Consider the following 6,042-nt stretch of genomic DNA (forward strand, 5'->3'; position numbering starts at 1 on the left):
TTTATCAATCATATGGAAGCCACGAAGAAGCATTGGCTCATGGAACTAGCTTGGTGGACCCCATTGTATGGGTGAAGTTGTGTGGAAGGTGGGGCAGCGATGCCTTTAAGGTACATATGCTCTTTCTCACATTAAGTAATATGTGTATGCTTTTAATATGTCTAAATATTGATGTGGCAAATCACCCCCCAAAATCGTAAGTAATATTTCCCTTATGTGTATGGTAGAAAATATCAGCTCAAAATCGGGAGAACCGAAACAAGCAGGCGATAAATCACACCTCAGGACGGAAATCATTTGTCCGATTACTTGAGCAGAAGGTATGAAATGAGGGGAAACATTCTATTCATTTCAATAGACTAGTGAAAATGCACATAAATCATAGCTTTTACACATTTAAGTAGTATTACACATATATTTGCTTGACTTGGTTACTCAGCTTTTGGGCTTAAAATCCACATGTCTACAATTAGAATAACGTTTTCTTAAATATATTATATAATGAAATTTAAAAACTAACACATGTAGTGCACTGAGAATGGGAATTTGGTCGACTTCTACAAGGAGACCCGCTGGTCCAAGAAGAAGAATAAGTTTGTTACAGATGCTACAGAAGAGACTTATGTGAGTAATACCTTGTATAGGAGTTAGGATCAATGTTTCTTTCTATAGGTGATAAATGCATACATAGCACTAAACCTGGCTACAATACTAATCGTTGTATTGTCAATGTGTAGAAGGAGATGCAAGGTAGGTTGGATGGCCTAGGAGCAGAGGAACGTAGTGATGAGGCAGCGGCGACTGTCGCGAGGACTTGGGGAGATGGTCATCCCTAAGTCAAGTAGATAACGTGACAAAGTTCAAATGCAACAATACCTGTCCGAGGTTGAAAAGCACAAGAAAGATTCTGAACAATATAAGAAAGATGTTGAACAATATAAGAAAGATGCTGAAGCCTACAAAAGTCAGTTGGATGAGATGAGAACAGAGTTGCGGGCTCTTAGGGAGCATCAGTTACAGAATGACAACCTGATGCAGTCATTCTTTAGGGCTTTTCCGTCATTCACTGAGTCAGTTCGACAGACTTAGTAATGAATCCCCCGGCCCATAAGGGGCCTCCCATCATGTGGTAGTTTTTTGGGTGGGTTTTTTGGATGGTTTTTAACTCACCGGGGAGAAATTTCGTTGGGTGTCGACTACACTTTTTGGTGGTTATTGTACTAAGTCGACACTGGGCAATATATATATATAGTACTATATATATATATATTACTTATATATAATGGGATGCCATGTCTACACCGGTTCACGATTAAGCGGTATGGGTGTCCTCTTTTTTGTTAGGGTTTTCAGCGGATCTTCAAACTCCATACCTTCCCATCAAGTGTAGGTTTGTCTCATGGTTATCTAGTGTCTATTTCACTATTATACTACAAGACCGGGGCTGGGGTCTTGATTTTGTCAAATGACATTAAAGTTTAAATCCTAGTGTAAGTTCCTTAATTTAAAAACTATCTTCATAAATGTACCCAAACGGTACAAATACTTGTTAACTATTTCTTCCTAGCTAACATTTGTTGCTTTGTTTGATATGCTTTGCAGTAATGTGGTGCGGGTCCACAAAACATCGTTGTGGACGTGGAGTGTAATCTTTGGCTTAGTACATGCTGATTTGCTCGGTATGCATGAAAAATGCTTAGGCAGGAATTTTTTCATTTAAAGTTGGGTCTTGCATGGAGTTTCATTTACTGTTGGTATATGACTGTCTGGCTAGTCATTTACCAACAGTGCCAGTCAAGAGCGCACTTGACTGGCCATGTGTTTGACTATTTGTGTTTTGAATTTTGGTTGGATGATTGTTTTACTTTGACTGGTTTTATGTTGCCTACAGGCTGGTATTACAAAATCTGTTGGGGAAAAGTAAAGCGAGAGGAGGAGGATCTACCTTTCCCTTGATATGGATTGAGAACTGGCCAATACTGGTCCTTTTGGGTAAGATTCTTCAGATTCTTAGGTTTCTATTTACTTATTGTGGAATGACTCTCCTGTTTCATGTTATGCTTATAAGACAATTGAAGATAAAAAAGGTCAAGAAAGTTAAATTGCACATGATGTTAGTGGTTGTTTTTTGTGTGTATGCATAGGTTGAATTCAATAAAATTTTTGTTTTTGCCTTGGTTGACCCATCTAAGGATAACGACCATCTCCTCAAACCCTCCAACCAATAATATATTTGTTCTAAATAAAGGGTATATAGTAGTTTCAATTATTAATGAACATGGGGCATGATGCTGTTAGTACATGGAATATCCTAGGAGAAGGTAAGTGACAAGGAGCATGAGTTTCTGGTTAAACTAGTTGTAGGGTAGGCTTGATGTTTTTAAAAATTTCATTATCTAGTTGTTCAAGCTTTTTGAAAGGAATTTCTAATTAAGTTCTTGTGGAAGTGGTGAGACCCATTGAGAATATGTATTGGGAGCGCTCTGGAGCAAGCCCATCCACACTCAAGAAATTTCTGGTTCTCCACATGATAATATAGTTTCTAACTGAAAATAACCAACTCCCCACAATATTCAATATTGGTGAAGCCTTAATCCCAATGTATCATCACTGACCACATAAATCTCCTCTAGAAACCTAATAGCAGTTGGTTCTAGATATCCTTGCAACTCTAATTCTCCAACTGCTTAATCATTTGTGCCAAAACAAAGATCCCAAATTCAAGATATGGAATGGGCACAATATTTATAGACACTAGGAAAAAGATGGTTAAGCCTTGCATACAATCTGCATTAGAAACGAGCGTATACATAGAGAGAAGAGCTAAATAAAAATTAGATGAACATATATTCTATTAAAATTTGAATGAGTCTGTGTTTGCAATAGATGAACATATAAATCTTCTTTTTGCAATTTACTCAATTCACAAAGGAAAAAAAAATATATTGAAACACAGGCTCATTCAAATTTTAATAGAATATTTCAGTTTTTGATCAGGAAAAGTAGATTTAAGTTGAATACTGATGATTGGGTTTCATTGTTTGTAATGAAGTAGACAATTACGAAAATGCTCCCCCACCCCACGAGAAGAAAAAAAAGAATTGAAAAAAAAGAATTCCAATTATCAGAAAACCAACATGTCAAATATTGGATCATTAAGAAAAAGCTGAAAATAAAATTTTATCTATTTAATATTTAAGAACAAATTTCAAAATACATGCATATGGATAGACCATTTACTAACTTAAAGAAACATCTTGAAATTCATCTAAATTGGTTGCCACTGTTTCCCACTAGTACGATACATTAGAAGGAACCTGGGAACCCTTTCTCTTTGCTTTCTTCACCTCGGCTTTCCTTAACTCCCGATATAAACGATGGCCAATTATAGGATCATCTTCATACCTGACCAATATAATCAAAGACATATGTTTGCATGCAAGAATACCCTTCATCTTTGCAGGCTGCCCAGTGCTTATTGCTGGGATATTTTAAAAACTGGGTGTTTACCCAGTGCTTATTGTTTGCTTATAATCAAAGAATATAATCAAACAATACAAAATGAGATACTGGGTGTATCTTTGCATGCAATGTACGAATACAAAAAAAAAGTATATATATAATCAAAGACATGCATGATATTTGTTTTCTTGCATATAAACCTTCATGAGAAGATTAGCCGCTTACCAGTAAAACATTCCGTGTGAATCACCCCCCGTACGTTCTTTGCGAAATGCTGAAAGTTGAACACCTTGTTTAAGCGAGTTGTCAATATAGTTCCTGATATCTTCTTGCTGCAAAAAGTCACTCAGACTCAATGCTAACACCAGTGGTATTAAAGAAACAAAGTACTGACATTTCAATTTTTAAGGAAACAACATTTTACCCAATTTTTACATACAGAAAAATGGTTTTGACAACTTGGACCATTTCGCATTATTCACAAACATATTTATGAAAAGATTAATGTACTAGTTAAACAGAGTTTTCCATATAAATTAGTCCGACAACAGATGAATCAGGAACTCCTAATAATGCTTGAAAGGGCCTACATTTGACATAACCCTTCACACTTTCAAATACAGATTTGGGGTTGAGTGAAGTAAACATCAATAGAAGAGGCACATACTATCAAGAGCATTCAAATACATCCATTACTATGCTACCTCAACACGAATGTCACAGAGTGCTTTCAAGATGACCACACGAAGCCTAGGATCAAGCATTTTATATACTTCGACTTCCACTCTAACAAATGAGCATGATTTGAAACGTTAGAAAGATAGAAAATTCATTCTAAGGAAATCCAGAGATGCATGGTTACTCACCCATGAGAAGCAACAATGGGTAATTCCCCATCTGCAACCTACAATTAGATACGAAGCCCAAGTTAGTTTTCACAACCAAAAAGAAATACAATTAGACCATAATAATGCTAGTAGACAATAAAATAAGTACAGAAAATTTAACATTTGAGAAGTATAACAATCATGAGACAAGGCAATGCAAAATCAATAAAATACAAGAAGATAAAAACTTGGCCATTATTTTGAATTTTTCTCCCATTACTTTGACTGTCACCACCAACTACCTATAAGGTATTGTGCTCAATAGCTTCATCTCTGCATTACAAACATAAACCAGAGGCATTTATATACATATTGATGTATTCTTTCATGAGAGAGGTCTGGAGAATATTTCCAAGCTTGTGCAGCTAGTAAATACCTGAAAATGTTTCAAATATATGTGCTTGTAATTTTGGGGTTCTTTAGTTTTTCTTCTATACATAATGTCATCAAAGCAATAGGCATAAATATCATAATTGAATTTATTTCTTTTCGTTAATGTTGTGCAGTTTGTTGATACGTCAAATACATGGATAAAGAGTAAGAGAAGTGACGGGAGATAAGAGACTTCGTGTTTGCTACATCTTCTCAAGCCAATACGATATGCATAATTGTGGGTGCAAGAGGCGATGAACGGTTCAACTTAAAAAGAGTTTGTAGTGGATGGTTAAACATTATTCCATATGTAGCTCACTTTGTATATGTATATGAGAATATAATATTACATGCCCAGTGTAATATATATAAGTTTGGATGAGTTGATGGATTCAATTTGTTTCATGTATTTTCGATGTTCAACTTGAATGGATAAAGCAGGAGTTGGTTGAATGTTGTATTTAGGAACAACTAAAAACCAGGGAATGTAATAAAATAGGGTCATAATGTTTGACCTGAAATAATCAATCCCAGCGAATTGAAGGTTTTTAGCGGCATTTTTATGATCGTCGCTACGTACTGCAAAACAGTTTGGAGCCAAGCCCAGCGATTATGAATCGCTTCCAAAAATTCATCCCGGCGATCTAAACATCGCTGCAACTGAGTTTCACATAGCAACATTTTTGTCGCCGCAATTTTGATCTCGCTGGGAAAGACTAAATAGCGGCAATATGACGATCGCCGTCATATGCAGAAGTCAATTGCAGCGACATAAACATCGCTGTGAAATAATTTTCAAAGCGAGAAACTAATTGACGCCGATTGTATAATCGCCGCATTTTAAAAGAAGTCAATTGCAGCGACAAAAACATCGCCGCGAAATCATTTTCAATACGAGATTGCATTTCACGGCGATTTTCTGTTCGCCGTTGTTTAGTTCTTCACAGCGATATTATGCTCGCTGCGAATGAGATAGCGACTTTTACAGCGATTAAAAGTCGCTGGGATACATATATTCTTGCAAAATTTAATCGCAGCAAATGTTCATTAAATATTGTTAATTATTTAGCGGCGATTGAGACCTATCACCGCTAAATATGTTTTCCGGCGAGTTAGACTCCTTTTGTGGCAGTCAAAAACTCGCTGGCAAAATGATTTCCCAGCGATTTTACACTGGTTACTGCCTTCTATGATGGCGATTTTACTTGTATATAGCGGCGACGTTTTTTCGCTGTGAAATAAAAATTTGTCGGTGATTTTTTCGATACGTTGTAGTAGGTCTAAAGTGGGGCTATAATAGCGGCGATTGAGCAGCGAATTT

At 36.2% G+C, this 6,042-nt stretch overlaps 1 long non-coding RNA gene across 1 annotated transcript; it reads right to left on the minus strand.

Moving 5' to 3' along the window:
* Positions 1-3,362: 3,362 nt before the first annotated feature.
* LOC109014663 lies at positions 3,363-4,213 on the minus strand. The gene is made up of 3 exons (XR_004802645.1): positions 4,167-4,213; positions 3,688-3,794; positions 3,363-3,405 (listed from the first exon to the last, which is right to left on the minus strand). It is a non-coding gene; the product is annotated as an uncharacterized LOC109014663 (long non-coding RNA).
* Between the last annotated feature and the right edge of the window lie 1,829 nt (positions 4,214-6,042).

The sequence above is a fragment of the Juglans regia genome, chromosome 10 (assembly GCF_001411555.2).
Source record: "Juglans regia cultivar Chandler chromosome 10, Walnut 2.0, whole genome shotgun sequence".
NCBI classification, from domain to species: domain Eukaryota; kingdom Viridiplantae; phylum Streptophyta; class Magnoliopsida; order Fagales; family Juglandaceae; genus Juglans; species Juglans regia.